Genomic DNA, 22,384 nt, shown 5'->3' with positions numbered 1-22,384 from the left:
ACTTCAGGTGTGCTTTAAGGTAAATTATTGATTTGCAACTTCAGGGCCATCACCAAGGGGTTTTACAAAGTATGAGATATTGCATGAAAATGGTGATGACACTCTGTTATGTATGTAATTAGCTTTGCATCAAACCATTTGTTCCTGCAAACTGCAGTTGAAACACCTCTTGGAATGGCAGATTCTGGTTTATGATATTTTGAAAAAGCTGTCGTCCCTTTACGACGCCATTTTAAAGCTTTTTTTTACTTTGTATCTCTCATTACAGTACAGACTCTTAGCTAATACATTATAGCAGCACTTCATAGATGGGGTTTTTTATTTTTGTACTTTTTGCAGTGGCCCTCAAACGTCCATGCACTTGTGAAAGTCTTCTCTATAACATGACCTTCTTCGGGATGAACCACACCTGTAAAACAAACATACACACACCATAGTGCAGACGGTAAACAACTGTCTATTTACCCCATGTGTGCAACAATAACAAGACAGCAGCCAGAAATAAGAGGTTAAATATGGGGGTCCACCACCTGCAAGTTCCGTCATTCCCTCTTCCTGCTTTCCCTTCTCGCTGTAATCTTCTTGCAACCTTGCATGTTATAGCCACCAGGGCTCCCAGATTCTTGCTCTAGGGGGGAACAGAAGCAAGAAACTACGATGTTAAAATCTGACCTCTCCGCGGAGACAGAGGTTGCATGCTGAACACGAGGAGACCTTGAGATGCCACAACTGATTGACCAGGTTGCTGGTGATACACAATATCACCATCTTCATATTGTGTTTTTGTGAATTACAGGTATTACATTTTATTTATTTCTATTAAATTAGCAATTTTTTACGCATTGTAGTTTGTTTGAGTTTCTCTACAGAGCAAGAATCTGGGGGCCCTGATGGTTATTACATGCAAGGTTGCAAGAAGGATTATGGTGAGCTGAGGGAAGCAGTTAACTAGATGACTAGAATCAAACAAACATTATATTCCATGGTTGTTACCTGCAAGAACAAGCAACTAATTACCACAGACTAAAGAACTAACAATGGTTACCAAACACGTCAATAAGTTGTCTTGTGTGACATTTTTTTCTGTGGTTTTCCCAATATTTTCTGTCAGTATAAAAAGACATCATCTTGAGGTCAACTATCAGCAAATCTACATCTAATGGATACTTTTAACACATGGATAAAATAGACTACTATACCAGAGACAATCTAAAAGTCAAATATAAGGCTGCTAAAGAGTGCTTAAACGACGACCCCTTTTTTTGCTATAAATTTTGTAAAATAGAAACCATTTTTCATATTTGCAAATTTGGTAGTCATACTAATGAAAGTGCAGTAACTTTCCACCATACTATATTTCAAATGAAAGCTTGAGGCATAAGCAGTAACATTTTCTCAACTCTCTTCAGTACTGTACTTTGTCTGTGCAAGAACATAAAAACTGCAGAGCTACCATTGGGTGCTTTACTAGAAAGAACCAACGAATGCAAACAACTAGGCCTACAATTCAAGAAGATTTGTAATTATGGTCAATAATGTATTTAAAGAGAACCTGAACTGAAAATTAAGTCAGAAGAAACATAAACACGTCATACTTAACTCCCGTGTAGTCTGCTCATCAATCTCTTTCTCCTCTCCTGCGTCCTGTTTGTCCACTGTGATCAATAGAATCCTCTGTCCTCCATTTTGAAAATGGCCTTTACCCCATAACAGCTTCTTGGTCAGCACACTGTTAAACTGTAATATCGCCCACTTGAGCCATAGGGAAACATGGACATTACCTTGCACATTCAGTTGTAACTGACAGCAGCTGATATATAACTGATCTATTTCGGTTCTGACAAAATATTGTCAGAATTGGAAGGGATCACTGTAATAAGAAAATGGTGAGCTTCTGAGAGGACCTGATGGTGAGGTAAGTATGTAATATTCATTTGCAGGCACATCATGTGTTTATTTTAAATAATTTTACTCAGTTTTACTTTAAGGTTTAACTCACACTCTGTGCAGTTTTTTTTTGTTTGTTTTAATCTATTTAAATCCAGTTGGTTATTTTTTGCTATGTTAAACACACAATTAGGGCTCTAAGCTGCCTTTTGTATACGCTCAGGACACAATTGCTAAATACAAATCTCCATGGTTCTGTGCACTATGATCTCTAATTATAAATAAAATAATACCACACTATTAGAAGTTTTTTTAGACCACTTACTAATCTTTGTTAAAATATCCTACCTTGTCGGTATTTACAGTGGTGTGAAAAACTAGTTGCCCCCTTCCTGTTTACTTATTCTTTTGCATGTTTGTCACACTTAAATGTTTCTGCTCATCAAAAACCGTTAACTATTAGTCAAGGATAACATAATTGAACACAAAATGCAGTTTTAAATGATGGTTTTTATTATTTAGTGAGAAAAAAAAACTCCAAATCTACATGGCCCTGTGTGAAAAAGTGATTGCCCCCTTTGTTAAAAAATAACTTAACTGTGGTTTATCATACCTGAGTTCAATTTCTGTAGTCACCCCCAGGCCTGATTACGGCCACACCTGTTTCAATCAAGAAATCACTTAAATAGGAGCTATCTGACACAGAGAAGTAGACCAAAAGCACCTCAAAAGCTAGACATCATGCCAAGATCCAAAGAAATTCAGGAACAAATGAGAACAAAGTACTGTAATTGAGATCTATCAGTCTGGTAAAGGTTATAAAGCCATTTCTAAAGCTTTGGGACTCCAGCGAACCACAGTGAGAGCCATTATCCACAAATGGCAAAAACATGGAACAGTGATGAACCTTCCCAGGAGTGGCTGGCCGACCAAAATTACCCCAAGAGCGCAGAGAAAACTCATCCGAGAGGCCACAAAAGACCCCAGGACAACATCTAAAGAACTGCAGGCCTCACTTGCCTCAATTAAAGTAATTGTTCATGACTCCACCATAAGAAAGAGACTGGGCAAAAACGGTCTGCATGGCAGATATCCAAGGCGCAAACCACTTTTATGCAAAAAGTACATTAAGGCTCATCTCAATTTTGCTAAAAAAAATCTCAATGATTGGCAAGACTTTTGGGAAAATACCTTGTGGACCAACGAGACAAAAGTTGAACTTTTTGGAAGGTGCGTGTCCCGTTACATCTGGCGTAGAAGTAACACAGCATTTCAGCAAAAGAACATCATACCAACAGTAAAATATGGTGGTGGTAGTGTGATGGTCTGGGGTTGTTTTGCTGCTTCAGGACCTGGAAGGCTTGCTGTGATAGATGGAACCATGAATTCTACTGTCTACCAAAAAATCCCGAAGGAGAATGTCCGGCCATCTGATTGTCAACTCAAGCTCAGGGCCGGCGCTACCATTAAAGGATAACTGTAGTGAGAGGTATATGGAGGCTGCCATATTTATTTCCTTTTAAGCAATACCAGTTGCCTGGCTATTCAGCTAATCCTCTGCCTCTAATACTTTCAGCCATAGGCCCTGAACAAGCATGCAGCACATTTGTTTCTGACAAATTTAGACAGATATGACAAGATTAGCTGCATGCTGGTTTCTGGTGTGATTCAGACACTTCTTTAGGCAAATAGACCATCAGGGCTGCCATGCAACTGGTATTGCTTAAAAGGAAAGAAATATGGCAGCCTCCGTATCCCTCTCACTACAGTTATCCTTTAAGGCAAAGGAGGCAGCTGCCCCAGGGCCCCAGAGCTTGTAGGGGCCCCCAGTGGCTACAAGAGGAAAACATTTTTTTTCAAATCGGCCTTATAGTTTTTGAGAGAATCGATTTTAAAGTTTCAAAGGAAAAAAAAAATACACATTTAAAAACCTGCCAACTTTAATGGTTAATAGCAAATCCACCTTAAATGCTAGAAACCCTAAATTTGCAGGATATGTTAAGGAGATCATTCGGGATAAGAGGAAAAAACAATTTTTCAAAAAGACCTTATAGTTTTTGAGAAAATCGATTTTAAAGTTTAGAAGGAAAAAAGTATACTTTTAAATGCGGTAAATGTCACTTTTAGTAGCAAACCTAACGGCAGTGTAATTTTACATGTATCAAACGAAAGCTCAATAAATTTCCTGACGGGGTTTCCAGGGGGTCTATACGCAGCCGCAGCGCTTTGGCCAGGGATCGCTATACAGCCGCAATATGGCTGTATGAAGATCCCTGGAATTTTTTTCTATTTTCCCAATTTTTTTTTTTTTTTTATGTTAAGAGTGTGGGAATTTAAAAAAAAAAATTATGTGGGGTCCCCCCTCCTGAAACTTTTTAACCCCTTGTCCCCCATGCAGGCTGGGATAGCCAGAATGTGGAGCTCCGACCGATTGGGACTTCACACTCTGACTATACCAGCTGCAAAAAAGGTCCCCTAATGCCGATTTTTGTTCTGGGGTATATGTTGGGGGGACCCCCAGGTTTATTTTGCCCTGGGGCCCCATTGCTGCTTAAACCGGCCCTGCTCAAGCTGAAGCGATCTTGGGTGCTGCAGCAGGACAATGACCCAAAACACACCAGCAAATCCACCTCTGAATGGCTGAAGAAAAACAAAATGAAGACTTTGAAGTGGCCTAGTCAAAGTCCTGACCTGAATCCTATTGAGATGTTGTGGCATGACCTTAAAAAGGCGGTTCATGCTAGAAAACCCTCAAATAAAGCTGAATTACAACAATTCTGCAAAGATGAGTGGGCCAAAATTCCTCCAGAGCGCTGTAAAAGACTCGTTGCAAGTTATCGCAAACTCTTGATTGCAGTTATTGCTGCTAAGGGTGGCCCAACCAGTTATTAGGTTCAGAGGGCAATTTCTTTTTCACACAGGGCCATGTAGGTTTTGAGTTATTTTTCTCACTAAATAATAAAAACCATAATTTAAAACTGCATTTTGTGTTCAATTATGTTATCTTTGACTAATAGTTAACAGTTTTTGATGAGCAGAAACATTTAAGTGTGACAAACATGCAAAAGAATAAGAAATCAGGAGGGAGGCAAATAGTTTTTCACACCACTGTAGATACTTGAAGCTGGAATTAGATTAACTACACATAGACTAAAGGCGCTTACACAGCCATACTTCTGAGGATGTCTAAAGCCTCGTACACATGCTGTACTACAGAGAACGACAGGTCCGTCAGACCCTCCCGCTGGGCGGTCGTTCCAGGGACAGTACAGTGTGTGTACAGTCTGTCTGCAGACTGATAAGGCTGTTTCTGAATCATCCGCTCAGCGGATTGTTCAGAAACAGCCTTATCAGTCTGCCTGACAGACTGTACACACGCTGTACTGTCGCTGGAACGCCCGCCCGCCCAGCGGGAGGGTCTGACGGACCAGTCGTTCCCTGTAGTACAGCATGTGTACGAGCCTTAAAGGCATTTTTGTACAAAACGACTTCTGCGTGCTGCAGACATCTTTAAGTGTTTTTGTTTCCCATGTTCCTGTGCCACGCACAGCTAAAGGCATTTAAATACAAAGTTTTGCTTTAGTGCCAACTTTCTGCTTGCTTGAAATATGCAAATGCTTCCAAGTTACTGCAGAATTATGCTAATGTTCTTGCAGATCTACAGGGAGTGCAGAATTATTAGGCAAGTTGTATTTTTGAGGAATAATTTTATTATTGAACAACAACCATGTTCTCAATGAACCCAAAAAAACAAATTAAAGAGAATCAAAAGCTTAAAAACGACTTGTCATAAAATAACATCAGTGATAAAAATATATAGATCTATGATAAAAATAAATACTAATTCTTTCTGCAAGGTAATGAATTCTATTCATTAGCCCTGAAGCCACGCCCCTGTCTCAATTTCGCCCCTGGCGATTTCTCCTGGCCAGCGCGCACAGCATTTTGGGATTGCTGATGTCACTGGCAATCCCAGCTATTGAGTCCGGCTTCATTGGCAAAGTCTCGCGAGATGACGCATGGTAAACACCTGCATCACCTCACGAGCGAGAGACACGGAGGAGCGGCAGAGACCAGGAACCCAAGCTGAAGCTGCTGCATAGCGGGGAGAGACAGGCTGAAACAGGGAGAGAGGCTACTGGCTGCACATCGGGGAGAGACAGAGGATTTAGAGACGGCTGCAGGAGGATGACGTCATCAGTCCTTCCTATCTGCACGGGATTTCCCAGGCACATTTACATGAAGGGGAGGGCAGAAGACTGGAGGGGAGGACAAATGCTGGAGGGGAGGCACAAAGCTGAGAGGTGTACTGTCCCTGGCTTCAGCGTGAGAAGCAAGATGCAGCAGACACACATGTGAGTCTATTCTATCCACTATGTTATACGAGATGTAAACTTTATATGTTTATTTAACTGTATAAAGTGCCTAGACTGCATATCTGTATTGCCATTCAAACCTTTTTTTGGCTGCAGGTAGTCTTTAATATCAAAGCTGAATATTTTTGAAAGTAGTTTTTAGTTTGTTTTTAGTTTTAGCTATTTTAGGGGTATATCTGTGTGTGCAGGTGACTATTACTGAACATAATTATTAGGCAACTTAACAAAAAACAAATATATACCCATTTCAATTGTTTATTTTTACCAGTGAAACCAATATAACATCTCAACATTCACAAATATACATTTCTGACATTCAAAAACAAAACAAAAACAAATCAGTAACCAATACAGCCACCTTTCTTTGCAAGGACACTCAAAAGTCTGCCATCCATGGATTCTATAAGTGTTTTGATCTGTTCACCATCAACATTGCGTGCAGCAGCAACCACAGCCTCCCAGACACTGTTCAGAGAGGTGTACTGTTTTCCCTCCTTGTAAATGTCACATTTTATGATGGACCACAGGTTCTCAATGGGGTTCAGATCAGGTGAACAAGGAGGCCATGTCATTAGTTTTTCTTCTTTTATACCCTTTCTTGCCAGCCACGCTGTGGAGTACTTGAACCCGTGTGATGGAGCATTGTCCTGCATGAAAATCATGTTTTTCTTGAAGGATGCAGACTTCTTCCTGTACCACTGCTTGAAGAAGGTGTCTTCCAGAAACTGGCAGTAGGACTGGGAGTTGAGCTTGACTCCATCCTCAACCCGAAAAGGCCCCACAAGCTCATCTTTGATGATACCAGCCCAAACCAGTACTCCACCTCCACCTTGCTGGTGTCTGAGTCGGACTGGAGCTCTCTGCCCTTTACCAATCCAGCCACGGGCCCATCCATCCGGCCCATCAAGACTCACTCTCATTTCATCAGTCGATAAAACCTTAGAAAAATCAGTCTTGAGATATTTCTTGGCCCAGTCTTGACGTTTCAGCTTGTGTTTCATGTTCAGTGGTGGTCGTCTTTCAGCCTTTCTTACCTTGGTCATGTCTCTGAGTATTGTACACCTTGCGCTTTTGGGCACTCCAATGATGTTGCAGCTCTGAAATATGGCCAAACTGGTGGCAAGTGGCATCTTGGCAGCTGCACGCTTGACTTTTCTCAGTTCATGGGCAGTTATTTTGCGCTTTGGTTTTTCCACACGCTTCTTGCGACCCTGTTGACTATTTTAAATGAAACGCTTGATTGTTCGATGATCACGCTTCAGAAGCTTTGCAATTTTAAGAGTGCTGCATCCCTCTGCAAGATATCTCACTATTTTTGACTTGACTGAGCCTGTCAAGTCCTTCTTTTGACCCATTTTGCCAAAGGCAAGGAAGTTGCATAATAATTATGCACACCTGATATAGGGTGTTGATGTCATTAGACCACACCCCTTCTCATTACAGAGATGCACATCACCTAATATGCTTAATTGGTAGTAGGCTTTCGAGCTCATACAGCGTGGAGTAAGACAACATGCATAAAGAGGATGATGTGGTCAAAATACTCATTTGCCTAATAATTCTGCACTCCCTGTATGCAGTTTGAAAATGGACCAATCAAATGACTCCACTGCAAGTTTTGATCAATTCATTTTACAATAGATTTTCAGAATAATTAGCATAATTCTGTATTATATTTATTTGCATGCAAATGTAATTACTTTTTACAAATGTGTCCTTTTGTAGATTTTGGCAAGACATTTAATTAACACAATTCAAGCATTGCTGGCATGTGGCTTTAAAAAAAAAAAGTCTAGGAGATAATGACATATGATTGTGCCATTCTATCTGCTACTTACACAGAACTCAAATGACTATTTTGTTTTAAGCAATGTAAATTGCCTGGCTGTCCTGCTGATCATCTGCCTCCTATAGTCCTAGACCAGGCATGGGCAAACTTGGCTCTCCAGCTGTTAAGGAACTACAAATCCCACAATGCATTTGCCTATGAGTCATGACTGTGGCTGTCAGACTCCTGCAATGCATTGTGGGACTTGTAGTTTCTCAACAGCTGGAGGGCCAAGTTTGCCCATGCCTGTCCTAGACCCAGAACAAGCATGCAGATTAGGTGCTCTGACTGAAGTCAGACTAGATTAGCTACATGTTTGCTTCAAGTAAGTAAGTAATTCAGACACTACTGCATCCAAGGAGACCAGCAGGACTGGCAGAAAACTGGAATTGTTTAAAAACCACTTAAGGACCGCCTAACGCCGATAGGCGGCGGCGGGTTTAAGTGGTTATTACATGGAAACGGCCGCTCGTTCGAGCGCCCTTTCCATGTCAGTTCACGGAGGGTGTCTCCGTGAACAGTGTGTGAGCTGCCAATCGTTGCTCGCACGCCTAATGTAAACACGTGGGGAAAAAATCCCCGCTGTTTACATTAATACGGTGCTGCTGCGCAGCAGCGCCGTAAGGCAGATCGGCGATCCCCGGCGTCTTATTGGCCGGGGATCGCCGACATATGATAGGCTGAAGCCTATCCTATCCGGTGCAGGATGAAGGAGGGGAGGGAGGTAAGGAGAGGGAGCGCGGAAAACGCTGCGGAGGGGGGCTTTGAGAAGCCCCCCCCCCGCTAATCACAACTAGCCGGCGGCGATCAGACCCCCCCTGGCAGGACAACCCCCTAGAAGGGAATAAAGGGGGAAGTCTGGTCGCCCTGGCTGCCACACGATCTGTGCTGTGGGCTGTGGGCCCACGCAGCACAGATCACAAGAAAAAAAGGGGCATTATGGTGAAAAACTGTAAAATTTTAAATATGTGCAAACCTAGACAAATAAGAAGTATGTTTTTTCCATAGTAAAATGAGCCATACATTATTTTTTCTCCTATATTGTTGTCCCTTACAGTAGTTAGTAGAAGTCTGACAGAATCAACAGGTTTTGGACTAGTACATCTCTTCATGGGGGATTCTTAGGGTGTTGTTTATTTTCAAAAGCACTAAGGGAATGGCAGTTGCTCTGTCCAACTGCCAAAAACTGTGCAGTGTGCAGGGAGGCTTGCCAGCATCATTGTTTAAATCCTTTTTAGGGAATATCTTTATAAAGAATAAAAACTTTGTTAATAATCCCTTTTGAAGCGATGGACTAGTCCAAAACCTGTCACTTCTGTCAGATTTCTACTACCTACTGTAAGTGACAGCAACATAGGAGAAAAATAATTTATGCCTCATTTTACTGTGGAAAAAATGTACTTCTCATTTGTCTATGTTTGCACATATTTAAAATTTTACAATTTTTCACAATGTTGCCCCTTTGAAAGGAAATAAATATGATAGCCATCATATACTTATCAATTCTGGTTCCCTTTATTACTAGCTACAGTATATCCATGTCATTGCAGAGCTACTGTAAAAGCTGAGCAACGTGAATATAGATCTGTAGCTGGTAATGAGCACAGCGCAGGTGCTAGCATATGCCTGTGTTCATTAGGTACCCTCCCACTAACTACATTACCTAGTGATACCCTCCCAGGGGTCCGAACCCTCCACTCGATCCCCTTCAATTAACCTTTCCCCCCCACTCCATTGCTGCGATCAGGCAGTATGTAACATTTATGAAAAAGCATCTCTCGTTTCCAGCGGTGATCAGACTCCCCTCCATACACTAATGCTGTTAGCCTCATGATGCTGAATGGATCGGTGCCTGGATTGATAACATCAAGTTGGACCCGGTTCATTTTTTTATTGTATTTATAAAGTGTCAACATATTACGCAGTGCTAAACATTAGTTTAGGTTACAGACAATATTTAGGGGTGACATACAGCAATATAACAATACAGGAATACAAGAAAACCAGATCACACAGCACAGTATGAGTACAAGGTAATGCTTAGTCAGTCACTGGATGGAAGCATGGAGATTAGGCAAGTTAGGTTCACTCAAATGCATAGCATGGGTTCACAGTAATGGAGGTGCATGATCAGGTAGGACACAAAAGGGAGGAGGATCCTGCCCAAAGGCTTACAATCTAGAGGGTTTATTATGTATTGTGAAGCTGACAGCAGCACTGCACAAGAGAGGGGGCCCATCTCAGTTGAAAACAGGATAGGTGAGAGATCCTTATTGATTTATGCTTAGCTTCAGCCTGATCCCTGATGGGGCTAGAGGGGGGCATATTAGATCACACACTGTAGCAAAAATCTACCTTTATTTGAGAATCAAATACTATCACCATAAATTTTGAAAGGAACATAATTTAAGTTTGTATCTACAGTAGCACTACACATTTTTACACTGTAATGGGTGAAAAAGGCAAATTAATGTTTTTTTTTTCAATTGTTTTCTTATTTCTCCCACTAAAATGAATTTAAAAATGTTGGGAAAAAACACTGCCCAATGAAAGTCTAGTTTCAATTCTTAACAAAAGTATAACCCAAATAAAGCCCAATTGGTGATGAAAAAAACAAGGCATTGATTATTTAGGTGTGATAAGTAGTGATAAAGTTATTGGCAAATATATGGGAGGGTTGTGAAATGTAGAAAATTGCTCTAGTTTTTAAACCTAAAAAAATGAGTTTTACTCACCTGGGGCTTCTACCAGCCCCCTGAAGCTGTCCGGTGCCCACGTAGACTTGCTCTGATGCTTCTGGCCCCACCGGCAGCCACTTCCGGTTCCGGCAACAGGAGCCGACAAGCCTGGCAGTGATTCTATGTGGAGCATCGGAGCGAGTCTACGTGGGCACCGGACAGCTGCAGGGGGCTGGTAGAAGCCCCAGGTGAGTAAAACTCATTTTTTTAGGTTGGCTTAAGGTTCTCTTTTAGGGTAAATAACCTGTGTTGAGCTCCAGTCCTCGAAGGCAAGATCAATGCCAGTGTTTAGGATGGACTGAGAAAAGTGTTTTACGTGATTAGCCACTCCTTTCCTGATTCAGTCCCATCAATTACTGGTAATTTGAGATTTGCCAAAAATGAGTGAAGACCTTGGCCCTTGATGACTGGTGTTCCCTGACATCCCTGACCTAGGGGGTAGAGAAGTGGTTAAAGAGAGGGTCTGCTTTTGCTTGGAAAAAAAGTAGGTCATTCAGTACAGATCTACAATACACTGCAATGGTCAATGGCAATCATCATTACAGCTTTTATAACGTATCTTCTGCATATGAAAATGGCCATCAATGTTATTCCTAAAAAATACTTTCAGATGTGTGAGTGTTAAACGTGTTTACTAACACTCTGTGCAACTTTGGAAAAAAAAAGGCTACTGCTCTGTGCAGGTAAGTGCTTATGCAGAAAAATAGGTTTCTTTGTTTTCAGAAAGAGTGCAAAATGTATACAATTTAAGAAGTGCCATTTTCAGATTATAATCAGTTTAAGCCCAAATAGTCTTTTGATACACTGAAATATTAAAAGTATTGTTTAAGTGTAGATTAACTTTTTAAATCATACTTTTAAACAATGCATATTAATGCAACAATCAAATATCACTTACTGCAGTATGTTTCATCATTGTTTGCCTGTTATGTCATCTTGTTTTGTCAACAGTATGCACAGCAGTTTGGAAATCCTTTTGGATTATCTCTGCACTTCTGCACTTATTTGGAATCTCTCACCTGTAGTAATTTATTTGCAGAAAAGTCCTTTTATCAGATCTGTGTTTACAGAAAGGAGATACAAGTGAATCTTTTAAAATGGACCTGTACTCAGAACTTTTTTTTCCTGCTCTAAAAGATAAGCAACAGCATAATAACCTTTAAAGAAAAAACATTTCTCTGTTACAGCTGATACAAATCCTGCAATAAATCTTCAGTGTGTCTACTTTCTCCTTTCATTTGTAAGGACATTAAATCCTTACAAATTAGCTGCTCTGCTGAGGCAGCCAGCTGACACAACGGAGAGATAAAATTACAACTTGTGCTTAGTCACAGATGAGGGGGATCAACCTAAACTCTCTAAATACAGACAGGGTGCATTTCTGTGTTTGCCTTCTGTCGTGTGCAAGAGTTCAGGTCCACCATAAGAGAAGGAAGAAATAACTATATGCAGGATGTGGCTGGATCTCCTGATTTGCTATTCTTGTCTCCAAAGTAATGGTAAGCTTGATACCTCTGTGTTCACTTTGTCTTATTTTAAAGCTTTTTTCTATCTGGAGAGAAGGTAAATTGCGTGGCTAGTTTAGGTGGCCGTTGTTACTTGGTCTGCATGTAATAATAGTGAAATGGTCAAATGGCCTACAACCACGTGGCACCCGTGTGTTGTGGCGACAGGTCGCCCGTGAGTATGGCATGCGCGCCCCGAACTGTCGCTCGTCGCTGCTGTCGGCAGGCGATTGGCGTGGTCAATCGCCCGGCGACAGTTGCCGCCACAACTGTCACTAGTCCGCGTGTGTATGCGGACTAGCGACAGCAACCAATAGGCAGGACACGTAGTTTACAAGGGGGGGAGGAAAGTCGGTGACGGCTTCCGTCACACCGCTAGTCCCTCTTTCGCAGTGTGTATGCGGAGGGACCCGGCGACGAGCTGTCGCGCACACGCTCCCATGTGCTAGCGACGAGCTACAAATGTAGCTCATGAGTATGGGCCATAACAGAAGAAACTTTATTGGCTCATCATTTAGCTCCTGAGATAAGACCAGAGGTTCCTCTGAGGCCGAGTTTCCACTTCTGTGATTCCTTCCTGCTAGTTTCCCCGCATGTAAATTCGGATGGGGAATTGCAGCTTATCGAAATCAATAGGCTTCTTCCAAATTCACGTGGGGAAAAAAAAAACAAAACAGACGTTTGGCAGCATTTAATTGCATCACACATGTGAAACCCTATAGCTCTTTATGGTGAGGGTGGAGGGATTTAGATGTGTTCTCACATTGCAAGTGCTAGCATTGTGCCTCACAGAGGCATGGCACTAGTGGAAATTCATCCTTAACCTCCCTGGCAGGCATATGAGAGGAATCGGTACAGGATACAGCCTGTATGGCCTATCCTGCTCCTGCACAAATTCCCATTGATTTTAAATACTATTCACCCTCCAGGCCGCCATGGATGGTAGCCGAATTATATGGTAGCCGAATTATAAGTAACTTCAGCTCCGTCTTGTGACGGTGCTGAAGTTACTCCCTGCTGCGCCCAAGTCTCCTGCGCTGGAATGACAGTGTTCGCCTGGCAGTGCACTACTGTCTGGACTTAGGGGTCTAAAAGCAGTACATTTTTTTTTCAAGAATTTTAGGCCTCCAATTCTTAAGTCATAACTCACCAAAAGATGCCAGAATAAAGGTCTTGTACACATCCCGCGTATAATAAAAGGCTAGAACACAAAAATGTTGAAATAAATTTATGAATAAACTTAAAAAATAGTGAAACTATACAAATAAGGCACACAGGACTATATGGCATGTACATACAGTGGCTTGCAAAAGTATTTGGCCCCCATGAAGTTTTCCACATTTTGTCATATTACTGCCACAAACATGAATCAATTTTATTGGAATTTCACATGAAAGACCAATACAAAGTGGTGTACACGTGAGAAGTGGAACGAAAATCATACATGATTCCAAACGTTTTTTTTTTACAAATAAATAACTACAAAGTGGGGTGTGCGTAATTATTCGTCCCCCTTTGGTCTGAGTACAGTCAGTTGCCCATAGACATTGCCTGATGAGTGCTAATGACTAAATAGAATGATCCTGTGTGTAATCTAATGTCAGTACAAATACAGCTGCTCTGTGTTGGCCTCAAAGGTTGTCTAAGAGAATATTGGGAGCAACAACACCATGAAGTCCAAAGAACACACCAGACAGGTCAGGGATAAAGTTATTGAGAAATTTAAAGCAGGTTTAGGCTACAAAAAGGTTTCCCAAGCCTTGAACATCCCACGGAGCACTGTTCAAGCGATCATTCAGAAATGGAAGGAGTATGGCACAACTGTAAACCTACCAAGACAAGGCCGTCCACCTAATCTCACAGGCCAAACAAGGAGAGTGCTGATCAGAAATGCAATCAAGAGGCCCATGGTGACTCAGGACGAGCTGCAGAGATCTACAGCTCAGGTGGGGGAATCTGTCCATAGGACAACTATTAGTCATGCACTGCACAAAGTTGGCCTTTATAGAAGAGTGGCAAGAAGAAAGCCATTGTAAACAGAAAAGCATAAAATGTCCCTTTGCAGTTTGCCACAAGCCATGCGGAGGACACAGCAAACATGTGGAAGAAAGTGCTCTGGTCAGATGAGACCAAAATGGAACTTTTTGGCCAAAATGCAAAACGATATGTATGGCGGAAAACTAACACTGCACATCACTCTGAACACACCATACCCACTGTCAAATATGGTGGTGGCAGCATCATGCTCTGCAGGGACAGGGAAGCTGGTCAGAGTTGATGGGAAGATGGATGGAGCCAAATACAGGGCAATCTTGGAAGAAATCTTCTTGGAGTCTGAAAAAGACTTGGGACTGGGGTGGAGGTTCACCTTCCAGCAGGACAACGACCCTAAACATAAAGCCAGGGCAACAATGGAATGGTTTAAACCAAAACATATCCATGTGTTAGAATAGCCCAGCCAAAGTCCAGATCTAAATCCAATCGAGAATCTGTGGCAAGATCTGAAAACTGCTGTTCACAAACGCTGTCCATCTAATCTGACTGAGCTGGAGCTGTTTTGCAAAGAAGAATGGGCAAGGATTTCAGTCTCTAGATGTGCAAAGCTGGTAGAGACATACCCTAAAAGACTGGCAGCTGTAATTGCAGCAAAAGATGGGTCTACAAAGTATTGACTCAGGGGGCTGAATAATTACCCACACCCCACTTTGCAGTTATTTATTTGTAAAAAATGTTTGGAATCATGTATGATTTTCGTTCCACTTCTTACGTGTACAACACTTTGAATTGGTCTTTAATGTTGAATTCCAATAAAATTGATTCATGTTTGTGGCAGTAATGTGACAAAATGTGGAAAACTTCAAGGGGGTCGAATACTTTTGCAAGCCACTGTATATACCTAATACACCTCCTGCATGTGGTATATTTTGAAACAGGGAATGGCACACAGGGTGGGACAGAAGAAGTATGATTCCTTTAGACTTTTTTCCCTTTGTTATCAGACTTAGATGACAGGCAAAGAGTAGTCAAAATCCAGGCAGAGGTTGGTGCAGGCGGAAGGTAGAGAGTAGTCAAAATCCAGGCAAAAATTGGTAAACGTAAATCAGCAGAAGCACTTAGCTCAGAAGCAGTTGGGAACCAAATAGCTATATTGTTAACATCCTGTACTTTCAATTGAGCTTACCTGCTATCTCTGCCATGGCAATCATGTGACACAGAGGGGAGTTTAAATTGCAAGTTGTGATTAGAGACAAATAAAGAATTAGACAGGCTAAACTCTCTACATATACATACAGGCTGCAATTTTCTATATTTAGCTTTTGTGCTGTATAAGACATCTGGTCCAGAGGGGGGATCAGGCATGCTAAACTCTTTACATATATTTAGGCTGCATTTCTCTATGTTTTCTTTCTGTCCTGTGTCGGCATCTGGTCCAGATGGGAGATTAGGCAGGCTAAACTCAATGCCTACATATGGGCAGGATTCCTCTATGTTTTCGTTCTGTCCTGTGCAAGTATTCATGTACACTTTAATTTTTGGTTCCGCCCCTGGTAATATCATGCCGCTCGCGCCCCGCCACTGATAGGCCACCGGGATCCAGGAAGAAGAGAGGAGATTGGGATCCTGTTGACCTGCAATGGATGCCTGGAGTCCCGCTGGACAGCGCCGATCGCGCATGGAACCCAGGTAAGGTGTATCAGCAGGGATTTTAGCTAACCCGAGCGTAGCTCCCACCTTGTAATCCATAGCCCGAGCTATGCTCGGGATTACCTCCAGGGGGGTTAAGCAAACTGATGATCACTATGCAGACAGTAAAGTGTGACAGTGTTTCAGTATCCTGTGCTTAAGTCCCAACAATGTGCACTTTTTGAAGTTAACCTCAGTTGTGCACATATGGTAATTCTGTTGTCTCAGCAAGGTGGATTCTGTGAACATACACAAAATTTGTATTGATGGTAAGACTGAAGAACAAGTTAAAGCGGACCCAAACCAAACATTTTTTTAATTCAAAATATTTAGGTGCACCACTCTGACACATACAAAGATAAATAAACACTCCTTCAAGCCTATGAGCATTTCAGCGCATGCTTTTCACCCTTCTCTTTTCATAACTAGGATTATACAGGAGGCAGCCATTAGCAATTCCTCCTTTGGCGGACACCACCTACTCCACCAGTTTGCCGGATTCTGTCCTGGGAATATGAAAGGAAGGGAGGGGTTCCTCCAATAAATGTAAAATATTTTATATTTGTCATTATGCAGCTGAAAAAAGGCTGCTATTTATTATTATAATTTAGAAAACAGATTTTATTTCTGAAATCTTGTATTTTTAATTTGGGTCCACTTTAAGCAAACGCTTGCCTATAATCTAGTATCCATGCAATCAATGGATGACCAGGGGCCAATGGCTGTCATGGTGAAACCAAGAAGACATACTGTATCTGAAAACCATGACTGATTATTATGGGATCAGTTAAAAATGGCCCCAGAGCCTACAGTGTAAAAATTGTGCCACATTAATTTGCATTATAAAACAATATTTATCATTTTATGAGTTAAAAAATGGCGCCGCACTGAAAATGATATTTATCGTTTTATGACTTCCATAAAACTATAAATATCGTTTTGAAATGTAAGTCATAAAACGATAAATATCGTTTTGAAATGTGTTGAATATGGGTTTTGCTCCCAGTGTGTGTGTGTGTATATGTGTGTGTGTGTATATATATATATGTGTGTGTGTGTATATATACACATTTATACACACAGTATATATATGTATATATATATATATATATATATATACAGTATATATATGTGTGTGTATATATGTGTGTGTGCGTGTGTGTGTGTGTGTGTGTATATTTATATGTGCGTGTGTATATATTTGTATGTGTGTGTGTGTGTGTGTGTGTGTGTGTGTAAATATATGTGTGTGTGTATATATATGTGTGTGTGTGTGTGTGTATATATGTGTGTGTGTGTGTGTGTATATATGTGTGTGTGTGTGTGTGTGTATATATGTGTGTGTGTGTGTGTGTGTGTGTGTGTGTGTGTGTGTATATATGTGTGTGTGTGTGTATATATGTGTGTATGTGTGTATATGTGTGTGTGTGTAAATATATGTGTTTGTGTGTATATATATTTCCTAATGCCTCCATGGCAGCACAAATGGACAAATGGGTAATGGCCCCGCCCCCATTACCTCACAGGACCGTGTTTATAAAAGTCTACACCTCCCAATGTCCCATGTCTTTTTTCCTGTCCTCACCTCCTGTCCTCACCTCACCGTGTTCAGCTTTCAGGTTTTTTTATACCTATATTTTTAATTTTTTGCCCTTACCTAGCTGCGTCCTCGTAGCTCCCCACCCAGCTTGCCTCCCCTGTGGTGATGACACCTATAGACGTTAAATAAGTCCAAATGTGTAACCCCGTTCTGCTGGTCTTGGGGGTGTTTGCACGCTTACTTGCAATTGGGTGCTAAATGCCCCGCATTTGCTTGCCTCTACTTGTGCATTTGATAATAACTCTAAATGAGTTACCTGGGCGGGTGTCCTTTCCTCTAAAACTCTCATCCATGTGCCGCCTTGCGGGTCTCCATGCAGCCTCGTTGCGGCGTGCGTTCCAGCTGCGTTCCACTTGGCTATGGCGTCTTCTCTTTCCCCTCTGAAGTATTAACGCTCTTCCCCGCTGCTTCGTTCGGCGGGGGGCGGAGTTTCGGCAGAGGCTTCCTGGCTGCCCTATGATTGGGCATTATCGGAGGAGGGGGCGGTGACTATGACGTCAGAGGTGACGTCACAGATGGCTGCTTAAAGCCGCTCGATCTGCAGTCTGCGAGTGGCTGTCAGTGGGATCAGCTGCTCGCAAGCAGACTCCTGTTACTGGAGAAGGAAGATTCCTTATTGTTACACAAATAAGAGACGTATAGGAAGGTATATAAGTTTTAAATCTTTTGATGACAATCATCTTGCTTCTCTTTACTTTTAGAAATATATATGTATCTTCTTTTCTCTGTGACACAACTTAAAGAGATATGCAGCAAATAATTAGAATTCCCTCTTCATCTCTTTTTCCATATTTCACCCCTTGCAGCTGGTTTTTTTCAGCGGCCTTATTATGGACACCCACATGCCCCAAAGAGATCAGCGTTCTGTTAATAGGTAAGGGCACACGCAGGTAATTTTTTTAAGGAAAGAATAAAAAAGGGAGTGCTTATACATTTTTTTTCATTTTTTCTCTCTATACAGTTCTAAGCATCACCACAAATCGTCATCTCAATCTGGGAGGACTTCTGGCTCTACAAAACAATCAACTTCTCATACATTGGATCACAGAAGTAGATCTAGAGAAAGATCGAGAGACAGATCTAGGAACAGATCAAGATCTCGCTCGCAGGAATCAAGTCACCAGCTATGTTGGGCATGTGCAAAACCAGTAATGAGAGGCAAACTGGTTTGCAAGAAATGCTTTGCAGAGATGCCCCGACAACCGGAGGAGGAACCTATGGACGTCACCAATATCATTAAACAAGTGGTCAAGGATTCGATGGCGGAATATGTGGCTTCCTAACCCTCTCAACAGCTTCAGCCTGCCCAACCAATGCCTTCTACCTCATCCCAAGAGGAGGAAGATCTAGCTATTGGCTTCGATTTTGCTCTTGTCCAGCCTTTTGTGAAGGCAGTACGTGAGGCCATAGAATGGGAGGATGAAGAGACTGAAAATGAGACCACAAAAGTCAATAGAAGATACTATAAACACCTTAAAAAATCTGCAACTACTTTTCCCTTAATGAAGGAAATTGAAGAAATTATTCAAGATGAATGGCAGAAAATCGAGAAAAAGGTCCCGCTAAGTAATCGATTCTCAAAGCTTTACCCGTTGTCAGAAAAAGACAGCGTGTCGCTGAATACCCCTCCAGTGGTGGACGCATTAGTCGTAAGACTAGCCAAGCATGTGACTCTGCCTATTGAAGATTCGGTGGCCTTCAAGGATGTTCTGGAGAGAAAAATAGATGTTGATCTCAGGAAAATTTACACCGTCTGCGGAGGCTCGTGTAAACCAGGAATAGCACTAACATCAGTTGGAAAAGCAATTAAAGCTTGGGCAGAGAATATGGAGCAAGCCATAAAATCGGATGTAGATAAAGAGTCATTGCTGGCAGGACTGGAGGACTTCAAGATGGCAGGAGACTTCGTGGGTGAAGCCGCAATAGATGTGGTCAGGCCATCTGCTCGAGGAATGGTTAATTCGGTCACGGCTAAGAGAGCCCTCTGGCTCAAGTCCTGATCTGCTGACCCGGCTTCCAACCAGTTATGGTGCAAGATTCCATTTGATGGTAAGTCTCTATTCGGGGACAAAATGGATTCTGCCATTTCTCGTGTAACTGGAGGGAAGTCGGGTCTAATTCCCCAGGACAGACGTCAAAGGCGCACACCTCCTACACAGAAGAATACTCAGAATACAAGATACCAGAGTGCTAGATCATATAGGCCGGGTAGAAACTACAAAAGGAACTGGCAAAGCTCACAATCAACACTGAGTCGTATCACAAAACAGAAGTTGGCAGGAGCAGGACAAGGCCCACAGAAGTCTTTTTGACAATTATACAGTCCAGAAGAGTCCGGTCAGTGCCAGGCTAAGCAAATTCGTGAAAGTATGGGAACACAATATAAAAAACCCTTGGGTCTTAAGAACCATATCCTCGGGCCACTTCTGGACTTTCAGATCATTCCTGAAGAATTATTATTCCCAGACACAAATTCCGATATTGACAAACAGGAAACAAATGCTTCTGAAATACCTCTTGGATTTACTATCAAAAAAGGCAGTAGTTCGGGTCCCAGTTTCTCAACAAGGGAAAGGATTTTACTCAAGACTGTTCTTTGTGACGAAAAAGACAGGCGATTTGAGGCCTGTTTTAGACCTAAAGAATCTCAACTCATACATAAATCTCGACAAATTCAAGATGGAGTCCCTGCACACGATTATAACGTTCATCCAACCAGGAGATTGGCTTCTATCCGTCGATCTGGAAGATGCCTATCTCCAAGTACCAATACAACAAGACCTACAAAAGTATTTAAGATTCGCGGTTGGGGACCTACACTTGCAATTCATGTGTCTCCTGTTCGGGATATCCACAGCCCCGAGAACGTTCACGAAAGTATTGGTGGAGGTAATAGCTCTGCTGAGGTTATAGGGTCTTCGAGTGTATCATTACCTCGATGACGTCCTACTCATCGCGGACAATCGGAAGACCGCAGAAGAACACAGAGCGATTCTGTTAAACACATTAATAGAATTTGGATGGAGGATAAACTTCAAAAAAAAGTCAGTTGCAGCCTTCACAGGATCTGGTTTGTTTGGGAGCGAGATTCCAAACAAGCAAAAATTCCATCTCATTACCACCAGAGAAAGTTCCAATCATAATCAACAGAGTTTTCAGAATGTTGGAGTGTTCCTGGACTCAAGCCAGGCATTGCATGCGTCTGATTAGCACAATGTCCTCTACAATTCCCATGATCCCATGGGCTCGCTGGCATCAGAGAGTGTTTCAATGGAACTTCCTGGAACAGTGGGACAAAGTAAATCTGGAACAAAACATTTGGATCACGCCTTTAATGAAAGACAGTCTACTATGGTGGACTCAGGAGAAGAATCTCTCTACCCATCTTCCCTTACAGAAGAGTTCAGTAATTGTGATAGCAACAGATTCCAGCAAATATGGATGGGGAGCGGTACTGAACAACCTAGTAGTTCAGGAGAGATGGGATACTCCAGACACTTGAATGAAGATAGACAACAAAACGGCGGAATGTTACATCCAGAATCAGGGTGGTACTCAGAGTCTACCTTTACTGCAGGAGGCAGAGAAGATCTTCAATCTGTCAGAACAGACTCTATCCTCTCTGGAAGCAGTGTACATTCCTGGTCCTCAGAATGTGATTCCGGACTTTCTAAGCAGGTCAACCTTGGACCACAACGAATGGTCTCTAAACCATACAATTTTCAACAAGATACCACACAAGTAGACTTAATGGCAACAGCGAACAATACCAAATGTCGCAGATTCTACAGCAGGTATCCATGTCCTCGAGCGGAAGCTCTGGATGCTTTGACTAAAACATGGAATTTCAAGAAAGGATATGTCTTTCCACCAACTACTCTAATACACCGGCTTCTTCTGAGGCTGAGAGTCGAAAGGGTAACATTGATAGCGGTACTATCTTGTTGGCCCAAACGTCCTTGGTACCCTATGATACAACAAATGAGTCTGGATCGACCGATGAATCTGGAAGTCACCACCGATCTTCTTCATCAAGGACCAGTACTCCATCCAAACCCGTCCTTGCTAAAGCTCAAGGTCTGGAAATTGAGAGGCGGAAATTAGAACACTTGGGTTGTCCAGACGCAGTGGTCAGAACTTTGCTTCAGGCCAGGAAATCTACCACAAACTCTACATACCATAGAGTATGGGACCGCTTCATGGACTTTGCCTCCAGAGAGAAATTCGACCCGTTCAAGCCACAACCACATCAAGTTTTGTCTTTTCTCCAGCAGGGCCTTGATAAAAATCTTGCCTATCATACCATCAAAGTCCATATTTCAGCAATATCAGCGTTGACGGACGTTAGATGGGCTCTGCACCCGCTGGTGAGGCAGTTCACGAGAGCAACATTGAAGTTAAGACCACCAAGGAAACTGTCATTCCCTAAATGGGAATTGCCACTTGTCTTGAACAGCTTGTCGAGACCTCCTTTCGAGCCGGTATCTGACTGTACACTGGTCAATTTAACACTCAAGATGGTTTTTCTGACTGCGATATCCTCTGCAAGGAGGGTGTCAGAACTACAGGCCTTAAGCTGTAGAGAGCCGTATCTTATATTCTTTCATGATAGAGTTCAAGTGCGGCCAGTGCAGACGTTTATACCAAAGGTACCCTCTACACTACATCTAAGCACGGAGTGGTCCTTGCCTACTTTTGCGGAGTCAGATCCTCCTGAGCTCCAGTCTTTGGATGTAGCAAAGTCTCTAAAAGCATATATTAAAATG

General features: G+C 42.1%; 1 long non-coding RNA gene across 1 annotated transcript in view; it reads right to left on the bottom strand.

Annotated features, from left to right (window-relative positions):
• Window positions 1-547: 547 nt before the first annotated feature.
• The window catches only part of LOC137531778 (uncharacterized), a 27,232-nt gene continuing 5,395 nt past the window's right edge, over window positions 548-22,384 (bottom strand). The window contains exons 2-4 of the long non-coding RNA XR_011023746.1: window positions 13,485-13,535; window positions 11,728-11,887; window positions 548-628 (exon numbers count right to left, since the gene is read on the bottom strand). This is a non-coding gene — a long non-coding RNA (uncharacterized lncRNA). The remainder of the gene's footprint in view (window positions 629-11,727; window positions 11,888-13,484; window positions 13,536-22,384) is intronic.

The sequence above is a fragment of the Hyperolius riggenbachi genome, chromosome 9, assembly GCF_040937935.1.
Source record: "Hyperolius riggenbachi isolate aHypRig1 chromosome 9, aHypRig1.pri, whole genome shotgun sequence".
Classification (NCBI taxonomy): Eukaryota; Metazoa; Chordata; class Amphibia; order Anura; family Hyperoliidae; genus Hyperolius; species Hyperolius riggenbachi.
The sequence above is the reverse complement of the archived record's forward strand: the minus strand, read 5'-3'. Positions and strand labels throughout refer to the sequence as shown.